This window comes from Natator depressus, chromosome 17, assembly GCF_965152275.1.
Source record: "Natator depressus isolate rNatDep1 chromosome 17, rNatDep2.hap1, whole genome shotgun sequence".
NCBI lineage: Eukaryota > Metazoa > Chordata > Testudines > Cheloniidae > Natator > Natator depressus.
Window position 1 is genome coordinate 20,771,853 of NC_134250.1, and position 12,057 is coordinate 20,783,909.

Sequence of the window (12,057 nt, forward strand, 5' to 3'; positions counted from 1 at the left end):
AGCAAAGACAGCCGCCCAGAAGATCATGAACAAACATTTAAGCTCCTGGGTGATATGTGAGATGTGGGCACAGAGTTCTCACTCCCCACATGCTGTCAGACTAGGGTCGGGTCTGACTGACAGGCCTTCTCCCTTTGGGAGTGAGAGGAGTGATGGAAGGGGCCCCTGGCTCCTCTTACAGTCCCCCAACCCTCCACAAAGCCCTCTGAGATTGCTCGCTGCTGCTGTTCATTAGACCGGGTGACCTTGCACGGTAAGCTGGCTTCTCTTCTGTTTAGCCGGAGAAACTCCTCTGATGCCTTTAACGCCCTCAAGCTCCCCTCACACACTGGCTCTGCGCCCCCCACCCCCTCACACACACATCTCCGCTGTCTTCTCCCTTGACACATGACTCCCTGGAATCCAGTCAAACCCAATATCCGTCGCTTTCCTCAGCCGTCTGGTCCTCTTGGCCATCTCCCCTTCCTGGCCACTGGCACCGGGCTCTGCTGATCTCCTGTCAGCAAAGGAAAGGGAGGGGGAAGGCCAAGGGGATGAGATGGGAATGGCAGGCCTGTCGCCCCCAAGCTGGAAGGCATCACTTGAGTGTGAACTACTGCCATCCGACTCCTCTGGGGGCTGGACAGCAATGGGCTGCTGAGGGAGGTGGATAAATCAGTGCAGACACTGGACACGGGCAGAGGCAAGTGCAGAGGGAAGCTCATTGCTCTGGCTGCATGGAGCCAGACCTGGGAGGAACCCCTCCTTCCTGCACCCTGGGCCCAGTTCAGAGGGGAGTTGAAGGGAGCAGGAACTGGGGATCACGCATACCTTCCTCTGGCCCCCTCTCCGTGGCGCTGGCTCAGCCCCCTGTGCCATCACCCTGGTGTAACTCCCATTTTGAGCTAGCGTAGCAGGAAAAGCAACTGACAGGAGGGAGGAAATCAAAGCCACCTCAATCTCCCCTCTCCTCCTTATCACCTTCTGTCTCATGGGCCCCCCTCCTGTCGGCCTAGCCCCTCACTCACCTTGTGATCCCTCATTGCTGCCCTACGAGAGTGGATGATGTCTTGAAAACTGCACAAGGTTTACTTTGCGGTGTGTGGTTCCCCATGGGAGGGGTCTGTCCATCACTGCAAGGGTAACTAGAAGGACTTGCACGGTTATCTCGAGGTGCCCAGACACTACAGTGACAGATGCCAGGCATATGAGCAACTAGCTAGAGATAGAGGGATAAGTTCTGTTTTGTTAGATGGGGAAACTGAGTCATGCAGTCATAGAGTTTAAGGCCAGATGAGATCACTCTATCACCTAGTCTGACCTCCTGTACATCACAGCCACCAACACCGCCCGGCACCTGCACACCAAGCCCAACAACCAGAACAGGATCAAAGTACAACAGCCTTCAGGGGACTAAACTATTGTGTAGCACAGGCAGAGAATAGTGCAAACCAATGCAAGAGCCTCTGCAATGGCAGGACATTGATTGGGTAAGATACACCCATATGCCCACCAGAGGTGAACCATGCCCCAGGCCGCAAAGGGAGGGAAAAAACAAATAAACAAACAAAAACAAAACAAAACAAAACCACGTCCCTGGGGGAAATTTCCTTCCTAACCCCAAATATGGTGACTGATTAGTCTCTGAGCACGTGGGAAGGAACCAGCCAGCCCAGCACTGAAGAAAGAGTCACAGAGAGGTTAAGAGACCCATTTTCAAGAGGTCATTGATTGTTGGTGCCTGGGTTTGAGACACTTAGTCTCAGCCTGGGCATCCAAAATCAGTGACCAGTTTGGAAACTGTTGGCCCATGTGAGGTGCCTGGCATCACATAACAGATCCACAACAATAGAGCTCACAATCTGGCTCTTCCGATCCTTAGGACTGAGGAGAACTAGGGTGGTTGAAAAATGTCCATCAAAACTGCTTTGATGGAGAGTTGGGTTTTCAAGTCAATTATTTATTTTATTTTATTTTTGCACAAATTGCTTGCTTTCCAGAGTCAATGTTGCTATTTTGTGGAAAAACAGGATTTTTTTTGTATTTTGGCTGAAATATTTTGCCGGAAAGTCAAAATTTTCTGCAGAAAAACTGGATGAATATCTCTTCCAGGGGGAAAAAATCCCCCTATTTCTGACCATCTCTCGTGTTTTCTTTACCCCCCAGAGACTACATCTCCCCAAGGAAGCACTAGCAGACGTACAGTACCAGGCATTGTACGCCTGCCCCATGCAACGGTCATGGAAGAGAATACAGGAGATCTCGCTTCCTGACCTTTGGGGGAATGGAGCTTGTTTGTAGAATGAAAATGCCAGGGAGGCCAGAGGAGATGGGATCAGTTCCTGCCATGCTTGGTGTGGTTCTCAGAAGCAGCCCCCACACTTACAACATTTCCCACCATCGTCTGTTCAGCTCAGTCATTGGCCTTTTTAAAGTTCAGCCTCTTGATGAGAGCTGTCAGCAGAGCCCATATGTTTCTGTTCTCTTTCTATCCATCTTCATTCCTGGCAGCCCCTGGCTTAGCCTCACCTGGAATCTGCCTCTGTCATTCCATCTCCTGAGCGCCCATCTGACCCAGGAAAAGTGGAAGGTGCCAGACAAGTGACAGACCGCATCCATCCCCAAGAACTGATGGCCTCTGACATGATCAGCCTCCTTGGGATTCTTCCTCTTTTCTGACGCCTTTGGGAATGATGGCTTGGGGAGAGGCCAGAGGAACTGCTCTGCTGGCCTTGAACTGAGAGAAGAAGTTCAATCAAAGGAAGATGTCTTCACAGCTACTGAGAGGGAGGGCGGGAGGAGAAGTGGCAGCACAGAGAGGGGACTGGCAGCAAGGGAAACCCTTCTTCATAGCCCGTGATTCCCCCCTAACCTGAACCATTACATGAGTTGGAGTGATGCGGTGTATATTTCTTCCTGAGGCCACGGAGGAAAGGGAAGTCTTTTTGTCTGTTTCCTCTACTCTCTGTTCTCTCAGCATCACAGCCTGAGCCGCTTTGCTGGGGCTTTGTTGCGTCTTCACTCTGACCTGGAGGCGATAGTTATACAAAGAGAGCGACTGCATGGAGGATGATCATATCTGGCTTCCTTTCAGGGCCCCCGGGGTTGCCCTCAGCAGTTAGTCTAGGTGTGGAGGAGTTTGCAAATCGGTCCAGTTCCGCAACACTCCCACAATCCTGGCAATAGGATCTTGGAAGCCACTCTTCCTGATCTCCAGCATGACTTCTCCCCGAGGGAGGCCTCCGTGTCCACCCAGCCAAGCGAGATCCTCCTTTCAGGCATGGAGATGAAAAGGAAACATCTCCTTCCAGGGTGTTCTTTCTAAGATCCGACACCAGGGTCCAGCCGCCTCTCGGTAGCTTTGGAGATGTCATAGTCAGGCAGCTGAGTAAAACATCTTCCCGGGGACCTCAATTTTCCACTGGCTGAGCCAGTCCTCGATAGCCATCTGCAGTTCCCCTCGGGTGCACTCAGCAAACTCCCCAGGAATGGAATTGGAAATATTAAACAGGTTAGGGCTGAAGACACCATCAGGCAAAACAGCAGAATTCTGAAACCCCAGACTTTCTCCCCATCCCTTTATTTGGTTTTCTATCCCTGCTGGGGAGTTTACTGTCAGACTGCCAGGATCTCACTTTCCTTAAAACCCATCCCAGTAGCTCCCTAATGCTGTGCAAAAAAAGAAAAAAAATACATTTGCTTTTGAAGTTGGGGAAAGTTTTGCAGCCTGGCATCTCTGTTTGCACAGCTTTGAAGTGAGAAGAGACTCTGGCAGAGTGGGGGAGCTGCTGGGAATGGGAGCAGAGGGATCAAACAAGAACTGGATGCCTGGGGAGGATCGGGGGGCGGGGGGTGTAATGCACAGGCAGTGAGGGGAGCCTCTGCGCCGCCCCGCGCTGTGGCGGAGAACTGGCAGGGAGGTGCCATTTCGTCTCAGCGACTCTCCAATGAGATCGGGATTGTCCCATGCCCAGCGGGGTGGCCCCATGATCAGGTACATTTTAATAATAGACTTGCAGAAGTGACAGATGTTACTGACGCACCAAGGCCCTGGCCACGGCCTAAGTGTTTGTATTGCTAACGGGCAGGGGGGAGACCCTGTGCAAGGGGAACCGCAGCCTGGATGATCCATACCATTGTTTGCACCGTGGTAGCGTCTCCGGGCTCCTCCTGAGATGTGGGCCGCATTGTGCTAGGCGCTGCACAGATGCGGAGTTAGGGATGGTCCCTGTCCCAAGGAGATTACAGACTAAATAGAACAAGATAAAGAAATGGTGGGAGGGGAAATTGAGGCACAGAGCAGGACAGTGACTTGCCCAAGGGCACCCAGATGGTCAGTGGCAGATCTTGGAGTAGGGTGGTTGCACTCATGGCTCCTGCATCCCACTCCATTGTGCTACCCACTAGAGCACACAGCCTCCCATACTGGCTCAGAGAGCCACAATTGCTTCCCTGGCTACCCTGTTGCTCCAGAAGGGAAATGATCTGCTAGTGCCCACACCACTTCCGCCCTCCACGCCAGCTCAGCTGGGCTGACCAGGACACAGGAGGCCAGAGCCAAGATCTCACCCATTCCCCACCCCTTTCCATCCACTCCTCTCCTACCAACGTGGGGTCAGCTTGCAGCGGTCTCACAGATCCTACAACCCCCACCCCCCAGCACAGACCGGAGTTGTGAGGAGGCCATGCAGGAGGAGCAAGGGGGTACTGGTTCCTCCTTACTCCCTGCCAGGGCCAGGGAGAGCAAGTCACACCCTTATCCACAACAAAGCACTAAGCATTAGCATGAAGGGAGATGGGGGTCCAACCCCACAGGGAGCTGAGCTCCCAGATCCATCCAACCCCATGGAAAATCCCAGTCTAAATTATTAGGGAAGGATCACAAATTTCTTTACATGCAAACACCCTGGTAATCAGCCAGGAGGGGAAAAGAAACACAGGACTCAAGATCTGCACATGACAACATCTGGCACCTGGCTGGATTCCACCTTATCAAGAGTGGCAGCAACCCTTTACCACGTTTGCTTGCTTCCCATTGGCATTCGTCTTTCACTGCCCAGAATACATATTGTGACAACAAGTCGGCAGCTGACAAGCAGCGGGTCAGTGAAGATGTGACATTCGCAGCACGGGGCAAGGGAAAAAAGTCCCCGATTTGGCCACTGCCTGGCTGTGTCACTTGGGCATGTCATTCCTCACTTGTGCCTCTGAGTCCCCTCCTTGATTTTCCCTCTCTTGCCCCTGTAACTGTAAGCCCTTTGGTGCAAGGATAATCTCTCACTGCGTGTATCGTTGCCCCTTTGGCCCGAGTGGTTTTGCCAATATTGGAGGACTTGCTGGGTTGTTTCTGTTAGCAGGATGATCCGACTCAAGTCTGTTCTTGATGGAATCTTGTTGATTTACAAAGAGTGTTCCTGTTCCTTGGATGCACTAGAAATGATCAGTGACGCACATCTCCCTGATCAGAAATCCTCAGGTCTGCCCCTCCAGTTGGGCTCTGTGCCCAAGAAGCCTTGTCTCTCTGCTGCCTCTTGAAGTCACACTCTCCTTCTGCCTTTGACGCTCACAGCCTGAAACTTACATCCTAGCCCCTGCATTCACAAGCGGGGACCACTCCATCCACACAGCTGAGCTCCGAGCTGCCACAGAGCCTCAGCTTGTAGCCTCATTGTCTGTAGCTGGTTTTCTGACATGCAGAGGCTCGGTTGTGTCTACTAATGAGCCTGAATGACACCTCTTGGCCCAGCCATTGGCTTTAATGAGGTCTTTGATTGTCTTTGGATCTCAGATCCACCTGGTGTCAGCCACTAGCACCTTTCAGAATGCGGCCTTGTGCTACTGGAATACAAATAATAATAAAACCAGCAGCAACTCCACTCACTAGGACCGTTTGAGGTAGAAATAGTTCCCTTCTCACACTGCTCGCACTTCACACCACCTGAAATGCTTTGTTTGAAGTCAGATCAATATTAAACTGCATCTTCCCACGCTAATGCATTGCCTTTTGGGAGTTGAGGTTAGGGTCCCCATTCTGTCCTGTGGGCCAGACTTCCCAGCTGAGCTACATCTCCTGTAATGCACCCAGAGCATCTCACTCCCATGATGCACCACATAGCTTTGTCAAAGAGAAAGCTACATTGCATTACAGGAATGTAGTCCTCCAGGGACCCTGGACCATAGGCGAGAATGGAGGCCTGACCTACAGTTCCCACAGGGCAATGTGCGGACAGGGAAACGCAACAAAATGCTATGTTAAACTGATTCAAAATGAAATGTTTTGGGGCAGTTAAAAATCCCAAATATTCCAATTTGTGTTGAACTGACCCAAAATGATGTTATTTCAGTTTGCCCCATGGACAATCCATTTTTTTTTTTTTTTAGCAAAATCAAAAGTTTCCCATGGAAAATTTCAGTTTTGTAGAAGCTGCATTTTGTGTCAGAAAATCATTCTGATGGAAAATGCCCAACCAGCTCCAGTGTGGTAGGACTCCTAGCCTCCATGTGGACCAGCCACTAGATGGGAACATGGTACATACAGCCAGTTTGTTACACTTAAAACAGCTGAATAAATTAATGGAAGCTTCAAAATGCATGTATAATGCTCTGCGCGATGGGGCCTTTATCCTGACTGGGGATTCTATTCTATTCTTACACTGCTCATCACTGTAGTATCTGAGCACCTTCCAGTTGCGCATAAAGCAACGTGACCACACGCCTGTCACTTGTTTAGTCACTTATTCTATCTCCAGGTGGGGAGAAGCATGTGCAGAAGTCTTGTTTTGGTAGAGTTTGGGGGGTCAGGGTTAAGTATGATTTATTATGATGGTATTATTCAATAATATCTTTGTTAGAGAAGGCAATGTCAAAGGAATGCAACTTGCTCTCAGAGCAGAAGACTGTGAGGTTTGGGATGGTCCTTCATTCTTGGCGGTTTTCATTCCACAGTGACTCTGGGCACTACCACACTACAAAGAAATAGATAAGCACCCCGTCATTCTCCCCTGCTCTTACATTCGCTCGCTGGCTAACTGGCATTGTGATGTCGGAGTGGTAGCCATTTGCTTGGTAGCCATTTGCTTGGTGTGGGTTGTGGTTGGTATGTTGGAGCGGTTGCAGGCATCTCATGGCCGTGATGTCAGAGCAGCGTCCAGGATGTGAGAGCGTTGGGCTGTGACATCAGAAGAGTGGTTGGCTTGCTGGGACTGTGTCTGGTGGGTAGTGACTGTGATTCGGGAGCAGTGACTGGAACTACATCTGGCCATGACACTGGGACCATGCTGTGGGAACTGCAGCTGGTAACTTTGCTTGGCAGATGATTGCACTTTGAGGATACCTTTGGGTGAGAGGCAAACAAAGTAAAGAAAATAAACCAGGGCTGTGTTCACTCCCGTCCCCTCCCACCATCCACTCGAGGAAGCCATTAAAGCCGAGACATTATTCCTTTCTACTTTGTTTTTATTTATTGCTCTGCAGTTATTGCGATTATCCATCTATAACATGCACTTAATATGCTGCCTAACTAATCAAAAAAGACTGTGGTCTGCTTTAACATAAATTAAACAGTTAAATAAATCATCCCCTTTTGGTCTGTCTCCCAGAGACTTCCAGACACGATCTCTTCAGCAAACATTTTCTTTTCTTGGAACAATTGCACCACAAAGAGGCTGGAGTAATCAGGGCTGGAGCAGGGAACATGGCTGATGTCCCCTATCTGTCTACCCTCATATCAGTTTGTGGCCCCTGATTCTGATCTCAAACAGGTGTCAATCAGAAATAACTACCTTGAAATGAGATATACTTGTCAGAAAAAACTGAGGGCCAGATTCTCGTCTGGTATAAACCATCAAAGCTCCATTGAATCCAATTTAGGCTGGCTGAGGATCTTCCCCTGAGTATCTATATCTCATGTTCTTAACCACTGGAGCAATGCTCTCCACCCCATTACTCTTCAGTTCAGAATCATTCTTTTTGCTTCATCATGTTGGCTTGGGAATGGCATTTGATTGCCATTATGAGCAGCCAGGCATCGTTGCTATTTCTGGACAGGAGGAAGTCAGTGAGACTGCATAAGAGGCACTATATACTCAGGCAATAAGATGTTTCCTGCTGAAGAAGATGTTCTGTTTCCATTCTCCAGGACCCGAGATGGCACTCCACAGAACAGTGCCCAGAACTGAGTCTAGGGTGTTTTCAAAAACTGAACTGCCGGATGCATAGCTCTGGAGGATGAAGTCCTCCTTCCCCTGAATGGGAATGTGTCCTGCACATGACCTGAAGGGACCAGCAAGTTGGAGGGCCGAGTGGACCGTTCAGTCTCTATCGCCCATTTACCCTTTGGCTTCTCTGTAGACATAGTCTCTTCAACATAGGCCACAGAATGGTGTTAACATACAGCAACGGCGGAGTTGGAACCAGTGTCAGTAGGGAAAGCAGGCAGCTTGGGACACAAAGGTCCAGAAGAGTCAAGGTCCCAACTTGTCCATTGAAATAGGTTTACACTGTACAGTATTCCGGTGGACAGAGCACCAGGTACGAGTGGGATAGGTGAGATCAGGGTATGATTGCAGACGATCATGTTCGACAGGTATGCAGCTGCATTTTAAGGAGACAGACAATGCCTATAGGGAAACTATGGGCGGTGCCACAAAGGAGAACACACTGTAGGAACCAGAGGGGTTTCAACGTTCAAGAAGGCAAATGCCAGATAGGGACATAACAAAAACTGGAAACAATTTGCTCGGCTTTGGGCCTTGTTGAAAACCCGGAGCTCAGACCTTGGTCACCAAAACAGTCTCGGAGGTTTGTGATCGGTTTGGAGAAGCATGGCTGAGCTTTGAACGAAGCCGGGGCTCTGGGGGTGGAGTGTGCCTCGACCAGCTTTTGGACCAAAGGTGGATGAGTTCCAGACGCTGCCTGAGACTGGAGTGGAGACTGCATGAGCCTTGACCATTCTGAGGGAGGGTCACTCGGAGTTTTGGGGGGATTAGTTCAGCCAAACTCACCAGAGATGCAACCACTGGAGGGGACAGGGGGATGAGGGGGACAGGCCTAGCGGACAGACTCACACTGAGGAGACCTGGTTCTGGCCTCTGCTGCTGGCCTCCTGGGTAACCCTGGGTAAGTCGTTTCCCCACCTTTAAAATGGGGATACAGATATTGACCTCCTTGGTAAAACACTTTGAGATCAGTGGATGAAAAAGTGCGAGATAAAAGCAAGGGGTTATTATACAGTGGTCACTTTATATTATTTTGATTACAAATATTTGCACTTTAAAAAGGGTAGACAAAAGAAATACTATTTTTCAATTCACCTCATACAAGTACTGCAGTGCAATCTCTTTATTGTGAAAGAGCAACTTACAAATGTAGATTTTTTTGTTACCTAACTGCACTCAAAAACAAAACAATGTAAAACTTTAGAACCTACAAGTCCACTCAGTCCTACTTCTTGTTCAGCCAATCGTGAAGAGAAACAAGTTTGTTTACATTTACGGGAGATAATGCTGCCTGCTTCTTATTTACAATGTTACCTAAAAGTGAGAACAGGCATTCGCACAACATTTTTGTAGCCGGCATTGCAAGGTATTTACATGCCAGATATGCTAAACATTTGTATGCCTCTTCATGCTTTGGCCACCATTCCAGAGGACATGCTTCCATGTTGATGATGCTCGTTAAGAAATAATGTGTTAATTAAATTTGTGACTGAACTCCTTGGGGGAGAATTGGATGTCTCCTGCTCTGTGTTTTACCTGCATTCTGCCATATATTTCTTGTTACAGCAGTCTCGGTTGATGAACCAGCATGTTGTTCATTTTAAGAACACTTTCACTGCAGAATTGACAAAACGCAAAGAAGGTACCAATGTTAGATTTCTAAAAAGAGAGCTACAGCACTCCACCCAAGATTTAAGAATTTGAAGTGCCTTCCAAAAGCTGATTGGGATGGGGTGTGGAGCAACACTCTGATGCAGAAATTACAGAACCCAAACTACCAAAAAAGCAAATCAACCTTCTGCTGCTGGCATCTGACTCAGATGATGAAAATAAACATGTTTTTGTCTGCACTGCTTTGGATTGTTATTGAGCAGAACCCATCATCAGCATGGATGCATGTCCTCTGGAATGGTGGTTGAAGCATGAAGGGACATATGAATCTTTAGCACATCTGGCACATAAATATCTTGCAACGCCAGCTACAACAGTGCCATGCGAACGCCTGTTCTCACTTTCAGGTGACATTGTACACGAGCAGCAGGCAGCAGTATCTCCTGCAAATGTAAGCAAACTTGTCTGAGCGATTGACTGAACAAGAAGTAGGACAGAGTGGACATGTAGGTGCTAAAGTTTTACATTGTTTTATTTTTGAATGCAGTTATTTTTTGTTCACAATTCTACATTTGTAAGTTCAACTTTCATGATAAAGAGATCACACTACAGTACTTGTATTAAATACATTGAAAAATACTATTTCTTTTATTTTTACAGTGCAAATATTTATAATAAAAATGAATATAAAGTGAGCACTGTATACTTTGTATTCTGTGTTGTAATTGAAATCAGTATATTTGAAAATGTGGAAAACATCCAAAGTATTTAAATAAATAGTATTCTATTATTGTTTACCAGTGCGATTTATTGTTATTCATTTTTTTAATCGCTTGACAGCCCTAGTTATTAATTTTTCCTTCTCAGGGTGGCTGTGCACCCAATGCCCTCTCACTCCTGGGCCTCCCCACAATCTGCGTGGTTGCTCCACTGAAATTCACCGCTTGTGAACCCAAGTGAAGTAGCTTAGGCCCCTGGGAATGGAAACTGAAGATCCCCACAGCTGTGATAAACATAGAGGTCAGGCAGCACTGAATGGGAAACTGCCAGTGTCCAGTGCACCTGGCTACTGCACACCCAAGGGCTACTAGAGAGTAAAACCCAAGCCCCTTCGCAGCAGCACCATTTCAGATTTCAATGCAGGGGCAACTTTCAGTGGAGGTCTCTCTGCCCCCTGGGAGGTGGATCTAGTATGTGCAGAAAGGAGCAGGGCTGTGAGCACAGCTGGTGTCTGGGGGAGGACCCCAGATGGGATGGATGGTTCCATGGGTGGGCCTTTGCTGGTGCTGCCCGACCCCCTGCCTGTGAATGGACCATGGCAGGAGGAGGGAACAGCTCTGCCAGACTGAGAATTTGACCCATGGAGGTGTGCGGGGTAACACGTGGTATGAAGCATGGTGGGGACAACTGCCCCCCCACCTAAATGGTTCCCCTGCCCTCTGAGGTTCAAAGATGGCTTGCTAGAAATGGAAATGGCTGCATAACCAGCAGCACATGTGCTGCTAAGGCTGAGGTGCCATTGGACGAATGGGCAGCTGTTCAATTCTTCTCTGTGGACTTCCTGCGCAATAAAAAGCTAAAGCAACTGTAGATCATAGCTGCATTATGCAAACCTTCATTTGCATAATCATTATGCAAATCAGGATGGATAACCAGCTTTAACCAGACTCAAGATGCTTTCAAGTGTCTTTCTCCCAGCCAGGGTTGTTCAAACAGTTCAGTTGTTTTTAAAAAAACAAACTTCCCTCTTCCCCTCTTCTTAAAATTTGACGCATGGTGGAAGGAGAAGGAATAGACAGGAAACCTGTTAATGCTGCTGTACCTTAGGTGCCCACTGGGGGCACTAACGATGTACACATCCACCGCATCATTCGGGGGGCAGAGCCAGAGAGCAACTTTCCTCACAGTTTGGGATGAGTGGGTCCCGTGCACTGGGGAAGCCCCATGAATTGATACTGAGAAAATATTGACACCAACCGCCTTGAGCCAAAATTGATGAGAGAAGGATGGGCCAGTGGTTAGGGCACGCATGTAGGACTTGAGAGACCTGGGTCTACATCCCTGCTCTGCCACAGACTTCCTGTGTAGCCTTGGGTGGGTCATTTAGCTTCTCTGCGCTTCACTTCCCATTTGTAAAATGCGGATAGCAGCACTGCCCTGCCTCACAGGGAGGCTAAATCCTTTCACGATTGTGAGGTGTTCATTTATCTGGTAATTTGGGGCCAGTAAGTACCTAAGACAGACTTTGATT